Source organism: Canis lupus, chromosome 2 (assembly GCF_048164855.1).
Source record: "Canis lupus baileyi chromosome 2, mCanLup2.hap1, whole genome shotgun sequence".
NCBI lineage: Eukaryota > Metazoa > Chordata > Mammalia > Carnivora > Canidae > Canis > Canis lupus.
This window is the reverse complement of record NC_132839.1, coordinates 7745390-7763312: the sequence shown is the minus strand read 5'-3', so window position 1 is coordinate 7763312 and position 17923 is coordinate 7745390. Positions and strand designations below refer to the sequence as shown.

Genomic DNA, 17923 nt, shown 5'->3' with positions numbered 1-17923 from the left:
CTGGAGACCCGGGATCGAGTCCCACATCGGGCTCCTGGTGCATGGAGCCTGCTTCTCCCTCTGCCTATGTCTCTCCCTCTCTCTCTCTCTCTCTGTGACTATCATAAATAAATAAAAAAATTGGAGAAAAAAATTCAAATTAAGTACTCAAGAACTCTATGGTTAAAATTAAGTTTTAGAACTTACAAAAAATATTTTTTTACCGATATAAATCCATTAAATTTGATGGTCTAGTTTATGACATATATTCTAAAATCAAGGAATATGTATTTCCTGATTAGAACATAGCATTGGAACTGCATATATTGATGCTATCATATTTCCCAAAATTATTACTCTTATCCTGCTCATGATTAATTTTACTGAACTGTATAAGTTTGAAAAAGCAAATCTAATTAAGCTCTAATAAAAACATGTATATCATGGACAGTTTTATTGTTAATATTGTTTTCTAAATTATCCACTATTCTCTTTCATCAGCTCCCTTAGGATAAATTTCCCTTGGGATCCATGCACCATTTCTGTGTTTTCCTTTATAATTTGTTGGCATACATCTTAACAAACTCTGAATCAAATGGTTGATCACATAGCCTCATTATTTTTAGAGGAAAAGGTGTCGCCTACTTCTTACATACAGGCTGAACTTCTCAGCATATATTTCATACATTAAATTCAGAGTTACTTTGCACCTCAGTTTTTATTGCCTCTGGGTTGAATGGGTTGATTTGCATCCTCCAAAAGTGTATATTAAAGCTCTAAGCTTCAGTACCCCGGAGTGTGACCTTATTTGGAATGAGTTGTTGCAGGTATAGTTAAGATGAAGTCATAGTGAAGCAGAGTGGGCCCGTAATGCAGTATGACCAGTCCTTTTCTAAAAAGAGGGAAGACAAAGTGTAGACACAGGTACATAGAGAGTATGCCATGCACAACAGAGGCAGAGATTAGAGTGATGCAGCTGTAAGCTAGGGAATGTTAAGAGTTAGCAGCTACCGCCAGGCACTAGGAAGAGGCATGGAAGATTTTATACGCGGAGGGAGCATGGGCTTGCTGACACCTTAATTTCGGACTTTGGCCTCCAGAACTGTGAAAACATAAATTTCTGTTGTTCTAAGCCACCCACTTTGTGATATTTTGTTATCATAGCCCTACAAGACTAATATCCTGCCTTTATACTCAATTCCTTCACTTGTTTTTATTTTGTTTGCCATTATACTATATATAGTTTTTTTTTTAATTTGAGTATAGTTGACACTGTTATATTAGTTTCAGTTGTACATCTTAGTGATATGACAAGTTTATATCTTATGTTCATCCCAAGTGTAGCTACCATCTCTTGCATTATATTGCTGTTACAATATCATTGACTATATACTTTATCCTCTGCCTTTTATTTCCCTGACATATTCATTCCAGAACTGGAAGCCCGTATCTCCCTCTCCCCTTCATCCATTTTTATATGATGTGTTTTTTTTTTTTTTTTTTTGAACCTCCCAGACTAATCCAATTTATTGCCTATAGGAAACAGGCACCTTCTCAACCTTGTTTATTACCTTCGTGCCAGTCTGGCTTTTTAGTGTTAAAGGGGAACAGCAGGTTGCGACTCCCAGGCACCCCACAAATTAGGTGGATCACTTTAGCAGAAACCTTGTCGAGCTCAAAAATTTGTCTCACATTAGCAGTGAGGATTTAGGCATCACACTGAGTCATTATTTTGCTTACTCCTAAGTTTAAGGCATACGATATTGGTATTTTTAATAGGACTCCAAGCTTACTGTCTTAGAGATGCCCTACGACTCCATGCCCCTGCAAGTTAATGAAAATTACAAAATAATAGACACCCAAGCTGTAAATTACACCCAACAAATAATATCTCTATAAGAATTTAGATGGGATAATCAGAAGAGACCAAAGTAAATAGTAAACATACAAAGTGTCAGTAAATCAGGACCTAAGCAGATGCTTAAGGAGTGGGAAGAAAGGATTTCAGCTAGGGAGAGGAGAGGATGATATTTTCAAGAAGGAAGCAAATTGAGCAAGGTTTGGGTGATAGTCAAGTGCATGGTGAAATAAATGATGATACCAGCTCTAGAGGAAGTTCTATGTTTGGGTTAGTGTAAAATAGTCTTGTCTAAGTGGGAGGTAGAAAAATTGCAGGGAATCTGAAAAAGGGAAAAAAAAAGCAGGAGCTGTTAAATCTGTTTAGGAAGGAATTGGGAGTTGTAGTTTTTGAACACTAATAGAATGAAAGGGCCTGAAGGAGATTAATCCAGAGATAGTGTACAAGATAAATTAGAGTCAGAGAAAAGAAAAGAGGCACAGAAAAGAGTCAAGAGAAAAGTGTCTGAGAGCTGTTTTAGAAAACTGATTATAGACTCCAGACCTGTGGTGTTAGGGACCTAAATGAATGCTCCTGACTCAGGAAGATCAGCTATGTTTTCTGAGTTTTTCTCGAAATTCTGATTTCTCTATACTATTCAATTTCTCTTTTTCATCTTGGTTGGACTTGGGCCATTGACATCTATTTCGGGGATCTTTTCATTGATAATAAAATATTTTTCTCTAACCTTGAAAGACTTTATATGAACTTTGATTTTTTAAAAGCACTTAACATGTGTGGCATGTGAGTGTATTTAGAAGACTCACGACTAAGCTCAGTATTGAGAGAATGCCAACTGAAATTTGCAGCTATCTTTAATTTCCAAGATGTGTTAATTTTGCTGGCTGTAAAGCCTTCCTTTCCACCTCATTATTTTCCCTTTTCTTGGGACTACTCTAGAGAGCATGGGTATTGGAGATAGGTGGATGCTTTTCCTTTGAATTTTAACTTCCTCATCCTTTTAGAAAATGGAGCCTCTTTATATACAGATTTCAAGAGTACTTTTTATGCCATAATTGATTTTGAGGACTCTTTGGCCTGACACTTCTGTTTAGATTGAAATTTATGGAAGTAATTTGAGATGTCCTTCAAATTGTAAAATCATCAGTATTATATGTCTTTTTTTTTTTTGAGCAGCCACACTGAAAAATTCATAACATCCATTTTTTAAAAATTGTTTTTTGTAGACATTTTTATTTTTTGAATGTAAAACATACTTATTTTTTTTTTATCTATAACATATGTATCTAATGGACACATTAGAGCTTTGAGCTCTAATGCAGATTTAGCCTAGGGAAAAGAAACTGGTTGATATGAAATAAATGACGTTGAATATCCTAAGTATATTCATTTGAGAGTTACTCATATTCACAGAATGAAAAACAGTTGATCAGGATTCAGAAAAATGGGATGAAGATTGCTCAGAACATGTGCTACAACTAAAAAAAAAAACATCAAATTGCAAGTGTTTGGTTTTAGGACATAATGTTCTGATAATTCTTTGAATCAGATTCATCTGTGCATCATACCTTTTAAAATCTCTACCCAGTGCTGAAAAACCAACCTGAATAGTTACATGGCAACATGTATTGCATTTTGGAACTTAGAATATTAATTTTGTGCTAGACATATTATTAGAAATATTGGAAGTGCTTTCATGGTACCATTTTTTTTCAAAATGCTGTAACTAAATTTTAGCTGGATCAATTATTTATTTTTTCAATTAAATGGCTATATTATTTAAATATAAAAAATAATTAATATAACTCAATATAAACCAAAGTGCATTGTGTATTTTAAAAATTATATATATATATATATATTTTACTTTCTATCTCTGTAATAAGAAATGAAATTCATTTTATTCTCTGGCAGGAGCCTTGAACTATTTAATTATTTATTTATTTATTCCAAAAATATATGTAAGAAAACACTCCTATGATAAATACAATTGTCTTTATATTTACAAACATCATATATTTTACATTATAAATTGTATGATGTATAGTTAGAAAATGTTACTCTTTTCTTTAGCAGAGTATAAAGTCTTAAAAGCAGAAATTATAAAATCTTTAATAGGCAATAGAACCCAGCACATTTTTACTTATTGGTTTATACTTGGTAAGTGCTCAATAAATTTATTGATAAATGAATGTGTGAATTTTTCATGTTACTATTTTTTTTTTTTTATTCTGGAGGTTTTTTTTTCAAAAAAACTGGCAACATTAATCTTTTAATTTCAATGAGTATATAGCTATGTCTGGACTTAAAAAATTAAATCCAGCTTAAAATTCTTCCACATTATAATAAATGGATCAGTTTCATATAATTATTCTTAAATATGTCTTCCTAGGTGATCCATTCCAGAGTACATTCCAAATTTCTTGTGAGGAGCTGTAATTCATGTATTCATTCTGATTTTGATTAGCAGTTCCTCTGAAAGAAAATACAATAGTTTCAAATTCAGTTTATGATTCCAAATCGTTGTAGATTTTTTTTATGATTACCATTAGGCTCATTTATAGCATCTTATTCAACTAGCAGTCTTATTAAGTTGATGGTCACTTAAGTTTATACCCATTCTAAAAGCACTGATTTTTTACCCCCCTTATTTTATATGTATGATACTATACTTTATATACTTTTATTCTGTGAATGCCTTAACTGATGTTTTTTACATATAGTTGATTTTATTGCTTTTGTATTTTCACCTCAGGACTGGTTTTATAAGTGATTAATCTAGTGCTTTCACTATCTTTTTATTTACCTGTAAGTTTTTTCCTTTCATACTTTTCTTTCTCCAGACTATGGTCTTTTCTTTCCACTCAAAGTATTCCCTTTAAGATTTCTTGTAAGTCTGGTTTCATGGTGATGAACTCTTATAAATTTTGTTTGTGTGGAAAACTCTTTATGTCTCCTTCAGTGTGAATGATAGTCTTGCTGGATAGAGTATTCTTGGCTGCAGGTTGTTTTTTCCTTTCAGCACTGTGAGTATATCATGCCACTCCCTTCTGACCTACAAAGTTGCTGCTGAAAAATCAACTGATAGATTTATGGAGTTTTGCTTCTATATAACTTCTTTTTTTCTCTTGATGCTTTCAAAATTCTCTCTTTGGGGCAGCCCCGGTGGCCTAGTGGTTTAGTGCTGCCTTCAGCCCAGGGCATGATCCTGAAGGCCCAGGATCGAGTCCCATGTCAGGTTCCCTGCATGGAGCCTGCTTTTCTCTCTGCCTCTGCCTCTCTCTCTCTCTCTCTCTCTCTCTCTCTGTCTCTCATGAATAAATAAATCAAATCTTTAAAAATAAAAAAAAAAAACCTCTCTTTATCCCGTTTAATCATTGTGTCTTGGTGTGGACCTCTTTGGGTTTCTTTTGTTGGGGGCTCTCTGTGCCTCCTGGATCTGTATATCAATTTCCTTTGAATGTTTTCAGCTATTCTTCAAGTAAAATTTCTGCTTTCTTTTCTCTCTCTTCACCTTTTAGGATCTCTATACTACAAATGTTATTACCCTTTTTGATGTCACTGTGTTCCCTTACCTTATTCTTTAGAACGTAGATCTTCTAGGCCATTTAGCACTAGTGTCCCCAAGCCCAATATATCCCTTACTATCCCCAGGTCTTACTTTGGAGACTCCATAACCACTTTCTCTTCTGTGGCCTTATGTTTTAAACCACCAGGATTAATTATTTATTTCAAGAAATTTCACCCTTCTCAGTGGGTGTTGAATATCCTTCTCTTTGAACTGCATTTGAGAAAATTAGCTACTACTCTGAAAGGCTACCTAAACCATAATCCCTTCCAAATAGGTAAGTTCTTACACTAATAGCAATCATGCTTAGATTGTAGAAGTCTTTTAGACTTGATTCCAAAGCTGTCATCCTTAGCCTAGACACAGGAAAGTCCAGCATCCTATACAAGGATTAATGTGAAATTTCTACCCAACAGTAACACTTAGTCAGTTACTAGCTAATGCAATCTCAGGAGTGGTACAGATGCCAAGTATAGACAGATAAGAACTAGAAATAATGAAACAACACTTCCAGTGTTTCCATTTCAAGTGTGCAAAATGCAGGAACTTCTCCTAGATTGCTATATACTATCTCCTGAGCACTTCTTTACCTTTTCACCAAGAGATTCCATACATAAAATCTGATATCCCAGAGGAAGATAAATATAATTCTTAGACATATGTTATATTAAGATAATAGTACACAATGTAAGTTCCATGAATCCAGATAGGGAAATTACACTTTTGCCCTGAATCAATGCTTGAAAAAATCGCCAGGAAACTAACACACTTAGATAGATTTACATCCATAAGAGATTATGCCTTTTGACTGAAGAATAAATTTTTGACTGAAAGATACATGTTAGACAGGTTTTCGTCATGACTTTAGGCCCCTGACCTCCCTTGTCTTAGAACATTTGCTTTAGAAAACTGGTAATTGTAATTTTTTTTCTCTTCCTCTTTGATATATAAATTTTCAAATCTTCTTGTGAGGTTTAAAACCCAGAAATGTCTTTCTCAAGTATCAGGAACCATCCCTTTGAAATGTAATCATCAAGGAAGACAGGGCTCCAGTTTTCCAATTTCTCTGGGGGAATGGGAGCCACCCTCTGACTTGACCCTGCCACAAGTTATAAAATTATCTTCTATCATGAAGATGGAAGAAAGTTTACTTACCCTTTGAGGAAGACCAGTTAGCAAACAGGGCAGCGTATGATTCCTCCCACGCTAACTCTTACAAATTCCCCAGTTCTTTTTTTTTTTTTTTTTTAGTTTGTTGAGCACAGACTGAGTTCTAGTCTCTTTCCCTTATTGCAGTATTCTCGAATAAAATCTTCATCCCCTTCTTAACTTTTCTGGTACAATTTTTGCTCTGACACTCTCATTCTTTCCTCTCCTTTGCCCTTTTTAAAACAATGCTGTTTATGGTATAAACCATAAAGTAAAAGATGCCAAGGCCACACTAAAATCATACACTGTTAGCAGAGAATAGAGAGAAGTAAGAGTGTATGACCAAGAAAGTTTCAATCAAAAGAAAGTAACTGGAGTGGGGAGAAATGAGTCCTGGCTTTTGAGGTGATAAGTTATCCTTTCTCTAGAGCTGCCCTAAATAACATTCCATTTCTTCATAAACTCACTGAGACAATTTTCTGTGATTTGTTGTACTAGATTTCAAGGATCATTACTTCTACTGTCTTTATTCCTCCCAAAGGATGATTACCAGCAAGTTCCCAGAATTCTCCCTTCACAAGGAGAATCAGAGTTCTCAGGTTTGAGTCAACTGTTCAGCAAAGATTTTTCAAAGGATGGAGAATTTTTTAAAAGAGGAATTACAGGACACATGGACACTGTAGTGACATTAACAGGCTAAAGGCACGGCAGTTTCCCCCACTTCTCCCAATTTCTCTTATTGGGCAAACACACTTCATTTATTTTATTCTGTTTCTTCTGGAATGGAGAAGTCTTTTATTCTTATACTGGTTATAACTTTTAAGCTTAAGTAGAAGGAAACTCCTTAGACCTCTCTAGACTAAAAAGAAAAGCAGATTTTCATATTGCCTGACTAAAGAGAAAAAAATGAAGTTTGGGGATATAGATCCACAAAATAATATTTTGGTTACTCTTGACTTTTTCAAGGTTATAATTCCTCACCAATACGAATTTTTCATATTTTCTTACCAACATGTAAATATCTCCCAAACCAAGCCCAAACACAAACACATACACACACACACACACCCTGAGAACATTTGAGTGTAATGAAAATTATTTTGAGGTACAGACTTTTAAATTTTTAATACTGATATAGCTACATTGAACTAGGAATCAGAAGACTAGAATAATTTTCCAGTTGAGCTACTGTTAAGTTTTGCCTCAGAGCAAGATATTTAATATCTATGAGCCTCAGTATTTGGCCTATAAATAGAAATAGTGATCCCTGATCTAACAATTTCTAAAGAATATTTTAAACATTGAATGCAATAATGTGTGAAAATGATTCATGAAATACAAATTCTTATAAGACTGAAGACAGAAATATTAAGGAAAATAGTCCACTAGTGCTCGATGTGAATCTTAAATCAAGTGTTGACTTCAACTACATTGATCTTTCAAAATCTAGAAGTTAATACTAATCAGTTTGAGAAGAAATAGAGGATATAAAAAACATTTGGATGACACCCATGATGTGCTTATATAAGTTGAAGTTCAGGTATATTTATTTACCTGAGATTTTTATTCATACGGTTGAATACTTTGTTTTCCTACATTTTAGAGTCCTCCCATTGCACCTACTAAACTTGTAGGTGTATTGATAGAGCAGTGTTTAACTATGTTGATTATAATGAATTAAAATTTGACAACAGTGATGGTTTTATGAAGTTATAGTCTCTCCCTCAATTAACTTGAAACTACGTTGTGATTACAATAAAAATATTGACAGGCTTTAAAATTTTTAAACTAGACAAAGTGTATTCTAAGGAATATATCAAAAATAAATATGTAAAAATAATCTAAAAGCAAATTTATAGAAGAAAAGTTAATAGATATTTGGATTTCCTCATGTCAGATATGCAATTGAATCTTTTTTAATTTTTATTTATTTATGATAGTCACAGAGAGAGAGAGAGAGAAAGAGAGAGGCGCAGAGACATAGGCAGAGGGAGAAGCAGGCTCCATGCACCAGGAGCCCGATATGGGATTCGATCCCGGGTCTCCAGGATCGCGCCCTGGGCCAAAGGCAGGCGCTAAACCACTGCGCCACCCAGGGATCCCTGCAATTGAATCTTAAAGCATTTCCAATCACCTTGTGATTTTACAGCAAGATCAATGAAATAGAACATAGGACATGAGATAAATCCAAATTCCTATATGGATTCAGAGGTGAATATCTGGCCACTTCAAACTGGGGAGGAGAAAGAAATTGGTTGTTTTAATGCATGAGTTCAGTCTTCTGGTTCATGATAGAATTACAAACAAAAAATATAGATAGATGCCCTCCTCATTCCTTATACAATATGAAATGCCAGGTGGATAGTAATTCAGAAGCTAAAAATGAAACCATAAAAGTGCTAGAAGAAAACATTGGAGAATCTACTTTTATATGTTAGGAAGAGGGAAATGCTAATTTCTAAACAGAAGCCAAACCTTGAAATTATAAAAGAAAAAAATAACAAAATAACTAAAAATATTGTTAGTGGGAATTTTCTAGATAGAAACAAATCATAAAAATATGCAAGAAAGAAAAAACTTGGAAAATGTTTTTTCCTTTTTGTTTTTAAAGATTTATTTATTTAAGGGGAGGGGGCAGAGGGAGAGAGAGAATCTTTAAGCAGACTCCCTGCTGAGCCCACAGTCAGAGTTGGCAATGGATCTCATGACACATGAGATCATGACCTGAGCCAAAACCAAGAGTCCTGAGCTTAGCCAACTGACTGAGCCACCCAGTCTCCCCAACAGGAAAAATATTTCAATCACCTATTTCAAACAAATATACGCTTTTTTAGAAATCAGTAAAGATGCAACATTCAATAATGAAATGGACAAGGACATGCAGTTCATATAGTGAAAGGTCAAAAACATAAGAACTTGTCAAATACACATGCAATTTTAAAAAAAAAAGTTTTCATCATTCAAAGCAACAATCAGGTTTAGTATTATGCAATGTGAAAATCATTCACATAAAAATAAATGTCCACATGGGAAATGCACATACACTCCACTGATTTATTGTACACATACGCTAATGTGTCTGTGCAAAAATAATAGAGGTGGTCAGTATTGCATTCTGTTTTAGCAAAAGATGAAACATAAAAAATTACCATCTCATTATGTACCATTTGCATGATATGTAACACCCTATTAAAATTAAATAAAATACTACATAAATGTTTTGACCTCTTTTGAAGACTAAGGTGGATCAATATTCAAGAGATGAAGAATCAGCAAAGTATGGATGTTTAAAAAGAAATAGTGAAGAGACTATGTTTTACTTGTACAAGCCCTCTTTGTGTAAAAATAAATGCATGTTAGTTTTCATAAATGAAGAATTTTTATGAGAAAAGATTATGGAAGCATATTTAAAACAAACTAGTATTGATGTTTATTTTTGGAAAAATGTTATTGGGAATCTAAAGAAGGCAATGTTAGAGGTAGTATCTCCAAAACTTTTGCTTTTAATATCTATTTAACTTCCATTTTAGATCCAATTTTAACATGTTTTTTAATGCATTTTTATTTTTTAATTTGTGTTGGAAAACAATGCATTATTTATATTGGGGTTAATATAGTTTGAGATCTTATAGAAAAATTTTTAAAGAATTGTGTTTCTTATAGAGTTTGTCTTTCAATGATTTTTAAAATGAACTATGAGCACTAAGTGATTGAAGTCATTAAAAGTTATCACAGTGATTTTCTAGATAGACTAGAAATATAAAGTATAATAAAAAATGTTCTGAAGAAATATACATGACTGGGCGGGGGGTCAGACTGGTTCAAAGTAATGACAAGGTGCAGTTATTGACCTTCTTCTAAAAGTGTCATACTCAAAAAATAATAATAATAAAAATAAAATAAAAAATAATAAAATAATAATGCCATACTCTAATGCTGGATATCCAGGAAAGCACAGGAGGCTAAGAGTTTGGCCTCAAGCCCACAATCTGAATTGAGAGCATAAAATACACCATAAAGCATATAATACAATTTTATATTTAAGAAGAGTGGTCAGAAAATTAAGCTTCAGGAGTGGCTGCATGGCTAGTCAATTGTCCAACTCTTGATTTTGACTCAGGTCATGATCTCTGCTCAGGTCATTATTTCAGGATTGTGAGATCAAGCCCGTGCTGGGCATGGAGACTGCTTAAGATTCTGCTTCTCCCTCTTTCCCCTGCCCACTACCCCAAAAAAGAAATAGAAAAAAGAAAAAGACAAATTAAGCTTGGGAGGAGCTGTTTCAGATAGATTACACAGAATATTTTTTTGAGGAAATAACATTTCAACAAAACTACAATAAAGTGAGAAAGGTCTATGCAAAAAATGTCCGGGTGGAATTTAATAAAGTGTAGCCATAAAACCTGTGTATTTTTGAGGCGTGAGTTGGGTCAGAAGTTGAAAGAAAAGTAAGCCAGCAAGCTAAGCAGAGAGCAGATCATGTAAGGCCTTGTGGGTCACCAAATAGTCTTGAGCACAGGAAGGACAAAATAGGATATATGTTTTACAAAGATTACTTCACCTGCTTTCCAAAGAATAAAATGTGTGTGGTTTTGGTGGGTGTTGGCAAGCGTGGCAGTATAAGAACCAAGCTATTGCTATGGTTTCAACTAAAGAAGATGGTAGCTGGCTTGGACTGAAGAAGTCATGATGGACTTAGTGATAAGTTGTTTGATTCTGATTTTGAAACTTGAGCCTGGAGGGCTTGAAGATGGATCTCATGTTAGGTAGAGGCAAAGCGAGGGATTCCCCATGACTCCTATATTTTGCGGCTGGAAATGGGATAAATGGTGGTATGCTTTATGAAAATGGAGAATCCTGTGTGAGACGTAGGCTTTGCAGGGGTGCTCATAGTAAGATTTTTTTTTTTTCAGTATGCACAATTTGAGACACCTGCTACTCAGGGTGTTGAAGAGTCCTTGCAGTAATCAGAGTACATTTAAGGTCAGAGAATGTTTTCCCTTAACGTAACCATAGATGAAGAGGAAAAGAAGGCCAATATTTGTTCCTGGCATTTATGTTTTATATAAAAGATTATATTGTATGACTGAGAGGAGCAGCAATGGTAAGGTCAGTGACTTTCCTTTTTGCATGACATGATGTGGATGTTGGACAGGAAGCATCTAGGCAATCAAAGGGAGCAAGTTTAATTCATTTTTTTTTATTATGAGAAGAGACTAGTCACAGTAGGAATTCTATACATGAAAATAAGATATGTTTTTTTCCCTCTATAATCTACGGTATACTGGGTGACACAGACACCCTGGGAGGATAGTCATGACCCTCTAATTCATTGAGAGATAAGAATGACTTTCTCAAGAAGTTGACTCCTGACTTAGGAGTCCTAAGATGAAAAAAAAAAAAAAAAAGCTAAATGAAGAAGGAGTTCCAGACCCAAGAAACCATGTGAGTAAAGACACAGGTGAAAAGCATCATAGAGAATGCTGGGACTGCAGGCAGCTTTCCATCTTTAAACACAAGTGGGAGACATGGTATAGTGTCACAAAGGCCGGAGCGTGAAGAAATTGGCCTATTATCAGGGAATCCTAATTAGAAGGTGTATGAGTGAAACCATGTTGTAGGAAATAGTTTTTTTTTTTTTCTGTTTTAACAGATAAGGTTTGTAATTAAAGATCTCACTGTGGTATTGCTGTAGAAAATAGGTTTGAAATGCTGAAAGTCTGAAGTCACAGAGATCAGTTCAATTGGTTGCAACAAACAGGGCATAATTTTTGCGTAGGTCTTTCTTATACAGGATCTGGTGAGTCTTGGCAAATATATATACCTGTGTAATTCAGCCTTTTATCAAGTCATAGGTGGTGTCTGTTAGCCAGAGATGAAACTTGTTAATGAAGTGAGTCCTTCCCCGGTCATCATAATGCAGCCTCCATTCAGATTTCTGTCCCCATTAATTCATTTGGCCAATTGTTGAACTTCATGTAAATGGAATCATAGTCTGTACTCTTTAGGGTCAGGCTTCTTTTTTTTAACCATTTTTAAATTCACATGTAGTTGAGACAATTATTACTTTCGTATAGCACAGTGATTCACCTTCTCTATAGGTTATGCCATCCTCTGGGTCAGGCTTCTTTATTTAAATTAATGTTTTCATAATCCATCCATGTGTGTATAGCAGTTTGTTCCTATATATTATACAGAGAGCACATACACTACACGTATACGTGTATAACATGTCTACTAGTACACGTAGATAATTTTTTTTCATAATTTGTTTATTCATTTCCCTGGTGATGGAAATTTGGGATATTTCTAATTAGGGGCTGTTATTGTTTAAGATGCTATGGATTTTCTTCTATAATAATTTTGTGAGTGTTTTCGTTCTTTTGGGTAAATATTTAGGAATATAATTACTATGTCAGAGGGTAAGCATGTAATTATAAAGAAGTAGCAAAACAAACGTACAAAGTAGTTGTAGAATTCCACATTCTCACAAACAAATTATGAAAAAATGTAATTGCTTTATAATCTTGCAACAATTTTGTTTTGTCAGTCTTCTTAATTTTAGCAATTCCGGAAGTCTGAAATGGCACTGTGTTATTTGTATTTCTTCCGTGACTAATGATGCGAAGTGCCTGTTATCTGTTTATGACATTTCTAAGGTCCAGTAGTTTAGTGATTGTTTAAGTCTTTTACCCACCTTTAATTTGTTCTTGTTGGTGGTGTTCTTTTTGTTTGTTTTTGTGTTTTTGGTCCTTTATTGAGTTGTATAGAATATATATATGTATTCTATATGTGCTGTTTTATTCTATGTCTTTGGATTCATTTTCTGAATTGAGCTTTTAGATACTACTTTAATTTTGTGTATGATGTGAAGTAGGATAAAATATGTGTATATGTACATCTCTGTGTATATATATATATACATATAGCAATGGGTTATATTTTTATTTAACTAATAAAGATTATATAGTCATCAATAACCTTATTTGCATAGCATAGTTAAAAACATTTTTGATGTATACAAAGCTGTACATGATTAATATATACAACTTTGTGTGTTTGGAGATAATATACATCTGTGAAACCATGACCCAAAACTACGCCATAAACATCCATCATCTCCGAAAGTTTCTTCCTATTTCCTATTTTTAATTATTACTATTATCATTATTATTGTTTTGTGATACAAATACTTAACAGAAGAGCTGTTCTCAGCCAATTTTTAAGTATATAGTATAGTATTTTGTGTGCTATAGTATTAAATATTATAGTATTAAACATTAGATATCCATAGTATGCTGTACAGATCTAGGACTTACTCATCATCCTGTGTAACTGAAACTTTGTATTCCTTGGCTAAGACCTCCCTGTTTCCCCCTCCCCCAGCCTCTGGCATCCACTATTCCATTATCTGCTTCTGAGTTTGATTATTATTATTTTTTAAGATTTTATTTATTTGACAGAGAGAGAAAGAAAGCACAAGCAGAAGGAACAGCAGGCAGAGGGAACGGGAGAGGGAAAGGGAGAAGGAGGCTGAGCCACCCTGAAGTGGCTCCTGCCATAGCAGCCTAGGCAGTCAGGCACTTGCCCTTTATTCTGAATATAATGTATTTAACCTTAAGTTTATACAATTTAGTAGAAGCTGTATTTGTTTAAAATTGGTGAAGTGAACACAATTCCTGAAAATTAAGTAATCATCTTTTAAATAAACACATTAATGCATAATTCTTTATCTCATGTAACTTTTTTTTTCTAAATTCAATCTTCAATTCAGGAAGATCATGACCTCAGAAATTTTTTGCTTTCATGTACCCCATAAAACTTAGTCTATTATTTTATTTATTTATTTATTTTTAGATGAATTGCTCATAGGTGTGACATGCACAAAGCTCAGATTGGGATTTTGTATTATGAAAGATAATGTAGTTTGTCAGTTAAGAAAATGTACTCTGATTACAAATATGGATATCACTTCTTTTTCCAAAATATATTTAGTTGTAAAGATCAATCTTAGATCAAAATCAATTTTGCATGATTTTATTTCCATAATCTACAATATTAGAAGGTTACTTTGTTAAAAAAAATTGTATATCGAAAATATATTGGAAATCTTAAAATTTACTGTAATTGCATAAAATCCATGGTATCCATTAGGTAGACACAGAAAATAACATACTAAGTTTATGTATATACAGATATTCTATGTTTAGTGAAAAATTATAAAATTGAACACTGGCAAAAATCGAATTTATACATTCTAATAGTAAAAATAAAAGACTGAACTTTGTAGAAAAACTGTTTATATGCTGCTTGTATGCTGCCTCTTTGTCTTTTCCTGCCACTCATCTGCTGTGTGATGGTCCAATTTACTTAACCTCACTGTGCCCCAGTCTTCATCTCTAAAAACAGGAGTAAAATAACATATCATAAAAGTTTTTTCTTTGTTTGGTTTTGTTTGTTTACTTGATTTCATAAAAAAAAAAAAAAAGGATCAGATGAAGAATAGCACTTAAAACAGTAAATGCCACATTTTTAGTACTATTATTACTATAGCTTAGCACCATAGAAGTAGTATTATTTAAAACGAATTTTTATGAGTGGGAAATATCAGAGAGGGAGACAGAACATGAGAGACTCCTAACTCTGGGAAACGAACAAGGGGTGGTGGAAAGGGAGGTGGGCAGGGGGTGGGGGTGACTGGGTGATGGGCACTGAGGGGGGCACTTGATGGGATGAGCACTGGGTGTATGCTATATGTTGGCAAATTGAACTCCAATAATAAAATAAATAAAATGAAATAATAAAAATAAAATAAAATAAAATAATAAAATAAAATAAAATAATAAAATAAATAAAATAAAATAATGAATTTTTATTTTAATAGTTTTAAAATCTATTTTCATTTATTAGTAGGTCGTCTACCTGTGTTCTTTGACTTGTCATATGTTATTGGCCTTTCTATTTTCATGGCACCAAAGAGTTTTACTAGTGTGTTTTCCTAATGAGTGCATGCATACATGTATATTCTTCTCATAATTTGAATGTTCATATTTATTCCTTATATTTATTTTGCATCCATAACCTTGCACACTTGACTCCTATAGTGCTTTTTTTTAAAATTATCTATTGAGGGATCCCTGGGTGGCTCAGCGATTGAGTGTCTGCCTTTGGCCCGGGGTGTGATCCTGAAGTCCTGGGATCGAGTCCCCCATCAGGCTCCCTGCATGGAGCCTGCTTCTCCCTCTGCCTATGTCTCTGCCTCTCTCTCTGTGTGTCTCTCATGAATAAATAAACAAAATCTTAAAAAAAAAATTATCTATTGAATCTTTCTAATGGCAAAAATGGAAGTTAACATCCCTCACCTTTCCTCTCCTTCTGCCTCCTTCATGCTATTTAGGATGATTATATTACTTTAAGCATATATTGTATTATTAAATGTATTTAGAGTTTATTTGTTTCATTTATCTACTTATCTTTTATCTTCATCTGTAAGATATAATCAGTTTACTAATTTATAGTTTCTCTTCCCCTTCTTCCTCCAATTTAGCTAAATATGCAAATCTTGGATTGGCTTAAGAAACTATACTTATTATCCACATTTCTAAGCCTTAATTTTTAAATAAAGTTCCATCCATATTTACCTCAAATTATTAGGAGGTTTAAAAAAAGTAATGACTTAAATTCTTTAAGATAGGTTTCAGTAACAATTATTCCTGGTTTCTAGTATGTTAAAAAATATTCTTTGCTATTATATTACAACTAAAGCTGGTTTGGGCTCAAAATACTTGGGATATGCTTTCTTTTTTTGGATATTTTTATGGAATCATTCCATTATACTGTGTCATTGAATGTTGCTCTAAAATAGTATAAGCCAGCTTGAATTTTCCACTTCATGTAACTTGATTTTCTTGCCTTTTTAATCAAACAGAATTCTTTGAAATTCAGTAATTTTGTGAGTATGTATGCTAGTACTGACTATCTGAGCCTAATTTACTAGGGCCATTATGTGTCTTTCTATTTTTTTTTTAAAGATTTATTTATTTATTCATGAGAGACAGAGAGAGAGAGAGAGAGAGAGAGAGAGAGGCAGAGACACAGGCAGAGGGAGAAGCAGGCTCCTGCACGGAGCCTGATAATGAGATTCAATCCCAGGACCCCAGGATCATGACCTGAGCTGAATGAAGACAATTAGTTGCTCCATCACTGAGACACCCAGGCATCCCCATGATATGTCTTTTTAATCTGTGAATCTAAGTCATCTTTTCTCTCTGTAAATATTTTCTTTAATTACATTTATTAACTTCTGTTTAATTATTTCAGTTTCTTCTTTGAGAAAATCGATAATGTGCATTTTGGAATTTGACCATATTCAGTAGCTGACATTTTTCTCTAATACTTTTAAACAAATGCATTTGTATTTAATTTTGTTCCCTTCCTTCTTTTCTGTTGTCTACCATCTAAATCCCTTACTTCATTTTCAGCTATTTGGTTTTATTATTTTTTCAAGACCTTTAAATATACCTTTATTTTTAAAACAGTTTCCTTTTTTGCCTTTCCTTACACCTTAAACTTTCTGAGTCCTATATCTGTGCTTGATGGTCTTTTTGTAAGTTATATTACTTCAAAATTTATTTAGATTCATATTAATGTAAGTGGTCACAAGTTCTATTTGTTTCATGAAATCACTCTTTTACTAAAGAATTATCTTTCATGTATTTCTTTACTGGTTTCTTTGCCCACTTTTGGTAAATATACTGTGCTGGTTCCTTTTTGGTTAATCATCTGAATAAGGTGAACTTTCTTGACGAGGATCCATTGTATCTGATCAGGAAGAGTAAGACCATGTCCTTATTCCCAGGGAGAACATGGGTTTTTTTGTTTGTTTTTGTTAAGCATTTACTACTCCCCTTATAGTCAGACGCAGATGTGAAGCAGTATTCATTATTTAAGTCTCACTCAACTCGTCTTCATAAGGCTCTTTTAGACACCTGGTTATTTTGATTCATGTAAGTGTGGCCTGAGTAATTTCCTCATCCAACTCCTCCAAGACTATTTTTTCAGTTCTAGGGAATTTATCAATGTTGAAGGTAAACGAAATGGTTAGCCTCACCTTAGTTTGTCAGATATTCCTGAGAACTACAACTAAAAGCAAACTCTCCCTTATCTACTGAAATCACCGGTTTGGTGAAACTTTCCATCTATTTGGTTATTTGTTTACTTGTTATGTCTTTGAAAATGGGATTAGTATTATTGTTCTCCTTGTTGTTTTAGGGCTGTTTCCAAGATAAATAGAAGAAAATGCCAAATGTAAGCTTCAAAATTGTACCAGTTATGAAGCTATTGCCTTTAAGCACCAAATTCATTCATCT

General features: G+C 33.6%; 1 non-coding gene across 1 annotated transcript; it reads right to left on the bottom strand.

Moving 5' to 3' along the window:
- Positions 1–1586: 1586 nt before the first annotated feature.
- LOC140623983 (U12 minor spliceosomal RNA) lies at positions 1587–1736 on the bottom strand. Its single transcript, XR_012023551.1, has one exon. It is a non-coding gene; the product is annotated as a U12 minor spliceosomal RNA (small nuclear RNA).
- Positions 1737–17923: the final 16187 nt, after the last annotated feature.